At 36.2% G+C, this 12469-nt stretch overlaps 1 protein-coding gene across 5 annotated transcripts in view; it reads right to left on the bottom strand.

Annotated features, from left to right (window-relative positions):
• CUL2 (cullin 2) overlaps positions 1–11069 on the bottom strand; it is a 92806-nt gene extending 81737 nt beyond the window's left edge. For 2 of the 5 annotated variants that reach the window (XM_016164853.2, XM_016164848.2), the window contains exon 1: positions 10961–11069. The gene's annotated coding sequence lies outside the window, so the exon portion shown is untranslated. Of the gene's footprint in view, positions 1–2020; positions 4776–10432; positions 10596–10718; positions 10893–10960 lie in introns of those variants that run through there. The other 3 variants (XM_016164849.2, XM_016164850.2, XM_016164852.2) reach the window with 3 other exon arrangements.
• Positions 11070–12469: the final 1400 nt, after the last annotated feature.

Here is a 12469-nt window from a genome sequence, read left to right as displayed (position 1 = left end):
TTTAAGGTGAATTTTACTATAAGTTACACCTTAATAAACCTGACCCCTCAAACGCAACACATCCATCCTTTTCTAGTATTTCACATGTCAGTAATGACATCATCATCCACCCGACTCAAGCTAGAAATTTTCATCATTCTTGATTTCTCTTACTCTCCTCTATAAATCAATCCTATCAACCAACAAGTTCTGTCAACTCTATCTTCTAACCATCTCCTGAACCCATCCATTTCTTCCCATTTCCACTGACATCCCCCTAACCTGAACCTCCATCTCTGACCTAACTATTGCCATAGTCTCCTAAATGACATGCCTGTATCCCCTTTTGCCACCTTGGTACATTCCATATACTGGGCCAATATAAGCTTTTCAAAATATAAACCTAATTATATCATACCCTCTGCTTAAAATTCTTCAAATACTTTAACTTGTAATCTTTAGTATTTATCACATTAATAAAAAAAAAAACCCTGCTATTTTAACCTACCACTGAGAGACCATTCCCATGAAATTCAGTAAATATTACTATTCTGATTTTAAAAATCAGTTACCAGTTCTAAGGGAATAGCTAGGTAATATGGTAGATGAGAATAAAGAAGCAATCAGGAAAATCAAGTTGATAAACTAACTAGATTTCTGATAGGAATGTTCTAAAATTTCTTTTGCTTAAGTTTTTCTCCTTACTACATATACTTCACTCATCAGAACACTAAAAGCTGACTTGTCACTAACCTTTCCTTTCTCCTGGAAATCTTAATTTTCCAGTAAGCTTTTGATTTCTGAAGTTGAAAGAGAGCACCAAAACGACATGGGACTGCCCCTAAGTATGATGTGTTAAAAGAGCCTGAGAAAATTCCCACCAAAAACATTTTTAAAAACAAAGTTACTACTAATAGCAGAAATAAAAAAGATAAAACTTTGCCAAAATGAGATGGATTTTAATTTGACGTTCACTTAGACATTTTTCATATAAAGAAGTGATTTGAATAATTACATTTCAGCAGGTAAAAGAATCTCAAAACATTCAATTTTAAGTACAGAACTGAGGATGGTACATAATTAAATATTTTACTTGAAACGTAAGCTAGTTTAGTAAAATGTATAACTGTGTTTAACACTAATGAGTGTGACTACAGCTTAACTACAGAGAAGTGTTTTGTCGAGCCACATTTTAGTTGATTTCCAAATCAATAATGTTAATGGCTAAACACTTAATATTGTGATTCTCTTTTTATTAAAATAAATAAATTACCGAATATAACTTTTTATTTCAGTACTGATTACTACCTTCAATAAAAACATGGCCGCTCCAAAAACTACCAATAAGACATAATACTTGAGCCTAAATTAACTTCGGATAAGTTAATATGCTATAATTAGTTTTTAAAATGACATTCAATGGGTTTAGAGCAGGTTATATTCTAAGTACACAAAATAAGGAAAATATGTGACCCAATAAAAAGCATTATCAACTTTCAATATTTTCCATTTTCAAAACTGCTGCTGGTGCACACTGACCCAAAATGCTCCCGTAATTTCATATAAAAATAGGATCCAAGAATATGCATCTAAATACTTTTATTGTATCAAATGTATGACTTATTAGACATTGCCAAGAGATTGTTATTTGGAAGGTCAGGGTACAGTGCTTTTTGTTGCAATACGTTTGACTCATGGAGCTCTAAATACTTCACAAATGTCATTTCTATCATATAACTTTCCTACTAACAAATTTCTAATAATACATTCTTAAGAGAGAGTGAGTGAGTGAGAGAGGAAGAGAGGGAGGGAAAGAGAAAGAAAGCTGAGGGAAAAACAGTAAAGAGAAATACAGCAGTCTGTCATCAATTGCAGTTGGCAAAATACATAGGAAGAAAATCTGAAAGTCTCAAAAAAAAAAAAAAAAGTACGGGGACAGTGAGGAATAGGGAATGTATTCATAGTACAATAAATAAGTTGTAAAAGGTATCTGCTTCCAAAATAAAACCACTTGACCAGAATGGAAGATCTGTCTTCTTACCTCGGTGAACTTGAGATTCTCCCACAAGTCTGTAAGACTGTACTTCAAGTTTTCACATCACTCTCATCGACCTTAAGTTTAATATTTTTTTCACTTGCTTTCTCATTTTTTTTTCTTTTAATAATCTAGGCAAGGAATTCAAGAAACGAACAAGCCTTAAAAAGCAATTGTTCTCACGTATGTTTCTCAGATGAGTTTGAGAACTTGTTTTAGTACCTCACAGGTAAGCAAACCCACTTGGCATGCATGCTAGACAAAGCTGTAACCAACCGGTCCTTTTGCAAATAATCAAAACATTAAGAGTACATTTTTTCCTAGGCCAGATCTTCTATCCAAGGCCTTTGCACTACTCAATGATTTCCAATATTTGTTAGTCTATTCTTTCGAGAGCTAAATTAAGTCACATATACATAAACCTTAGATTTAAGTCTTTTCTCACAAATAGGCTAAGATGCTGAGTTTAGTGGTAATTTTCATTGCTTTACCTGAGCATTTTTCTTTTTTAGATCGTTTTTAAGGAGGAAGGGGATCACACTTTAAACAATTTCTAGTAGTTCATTGTAAAAGTATACAGAACCCTTGCTTCACCTCCCAATTCTTACCAACTTTATTTATCTCAATTTCTCAACTGGTCTTCGTTCCAGACAAATTAATCTATGTGGCAGATTCTAAATAATGTATTAATCCCCACTTATGTCCTGGTACTGCTAGCCAAAGAAGACAAAGACCCAGGAGAAGAAAAAAAGTATTATACAGCTATAGCAGATACATATCAACTTTGCTGACTACCTCAATAAAAATTCCAAAGCAGTTTTTGGTATGGACAACACAACTTCATACAGTCCCATTCTGTCACTAAGTGTCCTTTAAGGTAAAGAATAAAAACAATCCAATAAAGCAAGTTATAAAAATTAATTCAAAGTGACACTCATTTTCCCATGGGAGAGACACAGACAGAGCAGGATGTACTTTGCCAATATTCTACCATCATCATAAAAGCATATAATTACAGAGCTATGAATAAAACAATAATAGCAATCCTTTATTAACCACATATATTCTAGAAACTACTCTAAACATATTACATTATACACATTATCTCATTAATTCTTAAGAATATCCATAATATGGCTACTATTATTCTCCCTGTTTTAAAGATGTGAGACTGGCATTTAGAAAATTAGGATAAAATACATAGAACTATTAACTACCAAACACAGAATTTGAACCCGGATCTATCTGGCTTTACCACACAGCTCTTATTCACTGCCCTCTACTGCATTTTTATTATTTGCCACTATAGAAACTAGAGTTGACTCAGAGGAAATGGATGGATGATAGTGCAGCTCTCTAGCTGAAGGCAAGTTGCATCCAAAAAAGCTGAAATGTGTTAGGGTGGCCGAGGAAGTTTCTGCTAGAAGTAAAAACATTAACAAAAAAATTCTGTTCTCAAAATGAAAAGTTTGTGAGTCAAGAAACTAATCCTCTAAATTGGCTCAGTAATGACAATGTGATCCTAAGCTAGTTGCTGCTTCATTTTCCCCATCTGCGCAACATAAAAATAGTATAAGACACATTATTGATAAATACATTTCAAGTATGCTAAGATGAGGTAGTATTATTTTCTACTCTTTTCTGTAATTTTACTTTTCCATCCATGCTACTGAACAAAACTACTGCTGCTGAAATCTTCATGTCTTTACTTTTTCTCATACTTTATTCCCGTATTATCTATTAAAAAGGATTTCTTTAACTCTATTTTTCTCCTAAGTTCATTTTAATGTTTATCAGTTTTAGAGAGAGAAAAATGCAATCTCTTTCATCATAAGGACATATAATCTCCTTCATCCTTGATTTTCTTCTTTATAACTGCTATTTTTACAGCCCTCTGAAATAAATTCCAAGCTAGTTTGGCACTACCTATCTTTAAGTGCAAACATTAAGCTATCTACTAATAATCCATGCAAAATACTCTGTCCTTACTTACACTATATACAAAAATTAATGCAAAATGGATATAAGACCTATATTTAAGAGCTAAAAGTATAAAACTCTGAGAAGAAAACACAGGGGAAAGCTTTGTGACAGTGGATTTAGCAGTGATTTATTGACTATGATGCCAAAAGCATAGGCAACAAAAGAAAACATATATAAAGTGGTCTTTATCAAAATTTAAAACCTTCACACATCAAAGGACACTACAAAGAGTCAAAGGACAACCCACAGAATGGAAGAAACTATTTACAAATTATATATCTGATATGAGATTAATAACCAGAGTACATAGAGAACTATATACCTCGACAACAATATCCAATTTAAAAGGACTTGAATAAACACTTCTCCAAAGATAAACAAATGGCCAATAAGCACATGAAAAGATGCTCAACAAATGTTAGAGAAATGCATATCAAAACCACAATGATAACACTTCACACTCAGTAAGATAGCTATTATAAAAATAAACAAACACAAAAAATATAAGAGAGAATGTGAAGAACTAGAACCTTTGCAGATTGCTGGCAGGAATGTAAACAGTGCAGCCACTATTGAAAAGAGTTCAGCTGGACTTCAAAAATCTAAATATAGAATTATCATATGCATCAAACAACTGTACTTCTAGGTATATATGCAAAGGAACTGAAAGCAGAGACTGAAAAAGATGCTTGTGTTCCAGTATTCATTGCAGCATTATTCACGACAGCCAAAAGGTAGAAACAACACCCGTGCCCAACAAAATAGATAAGCAAAATGTGGTACATACATAAATGGAATATTATTCAGTCATAAAAAAATAAGAGTTCTGATACATCCTACAACATGGATGAACCTTGAAGATATTATGCCAAATCAAATAAGCCAGACACAAAGGACAGATACTTTATCATCCTACTTATATGAGGCATCTAAAATAGGCACGTTCATAAAGACAAAAAGTAAATTATAAGTTACCAGGTGCTGGCAGGAGGGGGAAAGGGGAGTTATTACTTAATGATTACAGTTTCTACTGGGGGTAATAAAAAAATTTGGAAATAGATAGTGGTGATGGGGACATTGTGAATGCAATAAATGCCATTATACTTAAAAACCATTAGAAGAGTAACTTTTATGTTATGTATATTTTGCCACAATAAAAACAATACAGAAATAAAAAAGCACTGTCCTTATTCTAAGCACTTAAATGGACAAGTTCTGATGCAAAAGTATCTAAGTTTCAGTGCAAAGTGCTCTCTAAAAAACTTTAAATGAATGCTTAATAGTCAAAACAGTACTTAAAACTATGATGACAAAATGTCATTACTTTTGATTCAGACAGACCAAATAAAAGATAAGTATTTTGAGACATAGCTTAAATTTTCCAAGGCCGAGGACTATTTGGAATCTTTTCCTTATTGTCATATTTATTCATTATTTTGGTGACATTACACTACTTACAGGATTATTATGACTATTAGAAAAGATTGCTCTATTTCTCACTATCAGAAAATACCAGTTACAAATAAAGGGGATGGCTAGTATACACTCTGTAGTATTTGATTAGAGTTATCAGTATGAACTCATGTTTTTTTATGCACACACACAGATAAAAAGATATAGAAATACATAGATGTTTATATATGCATGGGTTAGGATACCTACATATATTTCTAGTTCTGTCACCGAGAGGGCCTAGGAACAATGACACCCCGGTGACACTGAGTACACACAGTATCCAGATCGTGGCTCCTAAATACCATTCTCCAGTAAAAAGAACCAGAGCTCCTTGGAGAAATAACTGATTCCAGGGCCGCAGCAGAGAAAATACAAGAGCCAACCTAAAGGCCATGGCTGGATCTTGAGCAATAAAATAATGATAGTTTTAGATTATAAACCATAGAATAAAACAAATATCTATAACTCAACACTGATATAACCAAATTACTGAATAAATGTGGAGAGGCAACAGTTCATCCTTACAGAAGAATTTCAATTAACAAATGTAGAAGGAAATGAGAAAAATATAAAAGCATTAAGTGACCCTTACTGTAATTGTCTACCAAAGAATTCTGCAATGAGTGTGCAAGAGTTTGAGAACAGGATATCCGCATAGTTATCTTTACAAGTAGAGAAATTTGACAGACACGACCTTAACCAAATGAGAGTTAACATCATCTCTAACAGGATATACTGACATCCTGTAACCTGTGATATGATGCACTAAGAAGGATGCAACATCACTTCGGTAGTATTTTGCCAAAAATGCATAACCGCAATCTAATGAGAAAACATCAGACAAACTCAAATTGAGAGACATTCTACAAAATAACTGATCACACTCATCACAACTGTTCAGGTCATGAAAGATGAAAAAAGACTGTCACAGATAAGAGACTAGAGAGACTTAACCAAATGCCATGTCTGATGCTGGACTGAATCCTAAAACAGAAAAAGATCATTAGTGGAAAAACGAGTGAGATTCAAATAAAGTCTGTAGTTTCGTTAACAGTAGTGTATCAATGTTGAATTTTATGGTTTTGATAACTATGTTCTGGTTCATGTAAGTTAACACTAGGGAAAGCTAGGTGAAGGGTATACCTGAGTTTTCTGTACCAGTTTTGCTACTTTTCCGTTAAGTCTAATACATTCCAAAATAAAGTTTTTGTAATGTTTTTTAAGAAGTATCCTGTACTTTCTCTAACAGAATTAAAAAAAAAAAAAAAAGTTGAGAAATTCAAGTCACATTTATACAGGATAAATTCAACATTTCATTATTTGAAAAGTAACCAACATTAGAATAAGACTTAAGTCACTGAGTTAATACTTAAGTATTTACTATACTCAAGACCTCTACCAGGTGCTAGAAATGTTGCCTTCAAGAAGCTTATAGTTGATAAAAAATAAAAATGATAAACTGTCAACCTGACTGATGAAAAATTCTGACACACACATATAATCAACCAGACTATAACCTAATGATTAAATAAAAATAGTAACATCATTTACAAGGTTAACATTTGTAAATGAAAATCCTTTGGATAACTAAAATCTTCAAATAGGACACTAACACCTATACATTTACAGTGCCTACGTAAGCTTAACAAATTCACTACACATATTTCATACAGTAGTGTCATATATAATGCTTAATGCTTCACAAAGTACTATTATTTTCTATCAAAGATTATATTTCTCCAACAGAAACTAGCTGCTTACTTTAATCTGTGGCAAAAAAAAAAAAAAAAAGAGAGAGGTAACAATAACAAAAATAACCACAAAAATCAAACTCAACTAAACAGTTATTAAACCAAGAACAATCAAAGAAAAAAAAAAAGGTAGATCAATTTATATAAAGTATCCAGCTAAAGACAGTCAGCTGAAAATCAAAACATCAACCAATACAGATAGTATTATAAATTCAGTGGAGAACATAATGAGTCTGGATTTTTAATTCTTCGAAATAATAATGCTTAAAGAAACTTAAAGCAAATACTCCATATCCCCTCCACCAGGTGACTCAATCAACAGGGTTTAACTGCACCCCAAGAGTTGTTGCAGATGCTAACATCATGCTCTTAACATTACTCATTGTTTCAAAACTTTTAAGAATCAAAGGAACTGTACTGTTCTACCATATCCAATGGGCCTTTCCAAACCAAAGTAGTAATATAGGATGAATCTATATATTAAAGATAGTAACACAAGGATTATGCTAACATCTGCAATGTAATAGAAACACTAGTTACATTCAAAGAGATCACTCTGAACAGATACTGTGATTAACTGATTACAGAGAGAATTCAGTCTTACATCTCAAGTATCAATAACTCATTATAAATCTCATGATAGCATTCCAAATTCTGACTTGTTTTTCCAAGATTTAACATTAGCCATTCAGAATTCTTCAAAATATGATTCAAGGCCTGATCCTGTCATCAATTTATTTGATTTAACTGAAAGACATATATGAAAACACTCTTTCAACAATACTCATTTTTCAAGCATAAAAAGACAGCAGGCAGAAAAGAGGGAACCAAAAAAAAATGCAAAATTTCATAAAAAGTCTCACAAAAAATAACAGCTCTTTAAACAACTCCACATCTGTACGTCAAAACTCAAAGGGGGTAGTGCCCCATAGCTTTCTCCTCAGCTTTCTACATTCTTTCTTTAGGTGGACGAGGTGTCAAAGCAGGCGAAGTATGCTACTAATTTTTCAAAGTGAGGGTAAGAATACATACATATTTGCTTATACATGCACAAAATATATCTCTGGAAGGATACGAAAGAAAACACTAACAATGGCTCCAACCAAAACTGGTTGAGAAGAAAATAGGGGAGATTTTCATTTTATACCCCATCAAACATTTTATAACTTGAATTGTGTGGTTTTTATTCAAAATATAAATAACCTAACAAATGCTGATGACTCCCTACCTCTATCTTTCTCTCCTCACTAGAATTTAAGTCCCACAAAGGCAGAGATTTTTGCCTATTTTTTTCACTACCATATCCCCACTGCCTGATACACAGCTGGTACTTGAAAAATGTGTTGAATTACTCCTTAACCTCTCCACTAAAATCCAGACTTGTACATCTAAGGGCCTACTTCTCACCTCTGTCTGAACATCTAATAAGTCCTACTTAACATGTCCAATTCTACCCTATCTCCATACAACTTGCTTCTCTCATCTCAATACATGGCATCACCATCTTCCGGCTGAAGCTCAAAACCTAGGATTCGCCCTGTCCCAATCAACTGCACTTTCATCCAACCCACAAATTCAATAAATACCTTTATCTACAAAATATATTTCAAACCCTTTTTCACTTGTCTCTAATACTCTAACTACTCAACCTGTCAAAGCTTTCTCACTGGTCTCCCTGCTCTTTTTCCTCTTATCCAATTTCCCCCAGTCAGACTGTAAGTCGAGCCCTATCACTCCCAGTTTCACAAAAATTCCAATAGATTTTCAACATACTTTGAAAATAAAAGCCAAAGGCCTTTGGACAATAAGACCTCACATGATATGGCCCCTGGCTGTTATCTTACACAGGGCCCACCTTCACTGAGCTTTCTCTGGTTTGCTGAACCAAAGCTAGATACCACCTCTAGGCATTTCCATTTGTTGTTCCTCAGACAGGAACACTCTTCCCTCAGATTGCCAAAGGCTAAATCCCTCTCATTTTTCAGATATCAGGTCAAAGTCACCTCAGATAGGCCTTTCCTGACCACTTCAAGTGAAGTTGTCTTCTCTCAGTCACTATCACAACTCCTTGTTATTTCCTTCATAACATTTGTGATTCTCTGAAATTATTTTTATTATTGTCTGTCTCTCCCCCCGCCCCCACCCCGTCACCAAAACTGAAGTTCCAGGAAGGCAGAAATTTCACATATCTTGTTCATTGTTGTAGCTCTAATGCTTGCAATAATGCTGGGCATAAGAAAAAGGTGCTTAATATTTAACTGATAGATAAGGCAAAAGTGATTTTAAAGAAGTCCACAACATTTAATTTAGCGATAGACTGGTGAGGATAAAACACATAGATAAACTTATCTTCACATTCGTTAAACACAGAAAATCATTAGAGAAGTTGGAGAGTGAAATAAGAGTATTTCACATGCATGTCAACATTCAAACACATAGAAAAGGTTTTTTCACACACCATGTACATGCATACTGCAGAAATGTTCTCTCAACTTATAAACATCTGAAAAAAAACTTAAGAAGAATTCAAAACACGAGTGTACATGTTATTTCATCTATGACTCTTTTGGAAGGGTCTTCCAACACTGGATTTGGGCAAAAGAGGCAAAGTATAACCAATGTGTTCGTATGTGTGTCTTGGAAAGTAACGTGATATTCTGAAGGGCAGGGAACAGTCTTTTGAGTGCTTTTAAAAATCAGTCAGAACAGTGATTATTCCCTATAGTTTACTATGAATGTTGGTTTCAACAGATCTAGTTCAAAGATTTTGCTACCATAAAGTCACAGTACATAGTGAATGTTAACAGTTTAGATCTTATTATTTTCAAATTTTAAACTTCCAAGGTATTGCCCTTCAACTAGTAACAGTAATCCATGAGGAAAATCCATGAATTGCAGACTGTTATTATTAACAGTAACAGTCTGCAATTCACAGGTGTTTTATTCACATGCACATATTTGTAGGGTGATAGGGAATGGTCCAGGCTCCCCAGCATGTAAGTGCTCCAAAGAGAGCCTAAGGATCTCATTTCACCAGACCCTAAGTGTTGAGACAGGTCTAGCATGTACGTTGGCTACTCTTCCCCATAGCTATCCATCTTCTCTGTCTGCGAAAACAAAAGTGAAAATATACGTGGTAAGGATGTAAGAGATTGATGCCCTCTCCCCCAAACACAGAGTTGTGTATCTGTGAGCACGTAAATGAGCAAATGAGTAGACGCACTCTCACCTTGCCTCCTTCAGAGGAAAATGGGGCCGAGAGAGGGGCGGCCAAGGCCGGGTTGGGGAGGCCCGGGATTCAGTCCAGGGGGTGGCCGGGCTTAGGGGTCAGCGCTCCGGGGAGCCAGGATCACTTACGGGACACCATCTTCCCTGGCCAATCCCCCGCCACTCTTCTCCCCTCCCCCCTCATCGCCCCCAACTCCTTTCCTCCGCCCTATCTCCGCCACCCATCAACCGGGAAGGGAAGTTTCCGGGCGCCTGCAGCCCGGCTCCCCTACCCTCAGCAGGGTTACCTTCTGCAGAAGCGGGGCAGGGGGCAGGGGACAAGGGGAGGGGAGGCAGCCCGAAGGAATGAAGGACGAGGCCCCGGCGAGGAAGGTGGGCGGCGGCGGCGGCGGCTGTCACTCGCGTTCCCCTGCTCACAGCGCTGCCATTACTGTGCCCGAGGCCGCCTCCCCGGCCGGCCGCCGCCACCCGCCCTAAAGACCCGGGGGGTGCGCCGTGAAGCCCGGGAGCCCGCGCGCTGGAAGCTCACCTGCCGCCGCGCGGAGACACAAAGAAGCCGGGTCGGGACAGGGGAAAAGGGGAGTGGGGAGGGGGAAAGGACAGGCTGGTTACCGGATCCGTGAAACAACCGTCTTCCCGAGCGCCCGACTTTACCCAACACACACCCTCCCTCTTCCGCTACCTCCAAGTCTCCCCTCGGAGGGCAGTGGTAGAGTCCATGTTACGGCAAGCGCAGAGAGCCCTCTTTAGTGCAATTGCGAAAGGCCACGGAAATCCATACAGAATCTGAGGAGACTTCTTGCGGTGCTCACCAGAATGAGGCAATCGCGGTTCGCTAAGACTCAGTACCCACCAGGATGGGGGATGACATACTAATGACAATATATCAGAAAAGTGTTTTTAACAAAAATATTATGCTTTGAATTGTTTCAGACCCGTGTGAATCTTCTCAGCACCACATATTTCCACGGGCTTTTCCAATAATCAGAAATATATTAGCAAAACTATCTTTTCCTCTGACATACCCTTTTTCTAGTGGGTTTTCATCTGTAGACAAATTCTGAAACATAAACGCATTTTCAATAAAGAAACTTCTCTTCGTAGTCTTGACCACTAACTTCCCACCTCCCCCACCACCATCATATCAGTCTGAAGGGTTTCCCTCCCTTACAATTTTAAATGGTAATGTTGACCAAAATGTGAATTTACCTACACTCCTCATATACACAGGACCACAAAAAAACAAAACCTGGCTTTATTCCTTTTTTTGCCTTTCATACCCACAAGATTTCAGTGGTCAGTCTTGTTAGAGTCTTGGTCAGTTCTTCATTTGTACGTTTTGAACAAGTTTTTCTCTTCCGACCCTCTTTCTTCAAACTGTTTCTATCAATCCCTTCGAGGTCCATTTAAAATTCTGTCTCCTGACCTGGTAAATCCCACCAGTCTTTCTCATCTTATGGCACTTGAAGTCTGTACTCTGTTTTAATAAAGTTATTCAATTCAACCATCGGTTTCCATTATATGACCTTTTTTTCTCATATTTTCTCCCTCTTTTAATTCAGCAATTCTCAAAGGGTGGTCCCCACACCTCTGTAAGTCTGCAAGATTTTTTTTTGTGGTCCAAAGGTTAAAAAGAATCTTCATAATAACACAACACATTCTTTCTTTTTTTATTGGGTTCACATTTGTACTGATGGTGATAGCCTACTATTGACATTGTCTTAGCAGGACAGGTCATTGGATCACTATATTCTTCCCTGCTGCACATTCCCAGTTATTTTTTTAATTATTTGGGAATATTCTTGATTAAGTAGTAAAAAGTATTAATTTTATAAATGTCGACTTTTGTGTTCATGTCTCTCTAATATTTTGAATGAAGGAATGGGAAGTACACATGCATTTCTGCTATATACCAAAGTAGATAGTTGCGGAAGAAGGGAACTTGTGTGGCTGAACTAGCTGCATTTTCCATGTAACACCATTTTTTTCTTGAAAGAACAACTAACAAAGTAATGTTACTCTGACTTGGGAACTGACA

Source organism: Rousettus aegyptiacus, unplaced genomic scaffold, assembly GCF_014176215.1.
Source record: "Rousettus aegyptiacus isolate mRouAeg1 unplaced genomic scaffold, mRouAeg1.p scaffold_m13_p_10, whole genome shotgun sequence".
Lineage (NCBI taxonomy): Eukaryota > Metazoa > Chordata > Mammalia > Chiroptera > Pteropodidae > Rousettus > Rousettus aegyptiacus.
This window is presented reverse-complemented; position numbering and strand designations above follow the sequence as displayed.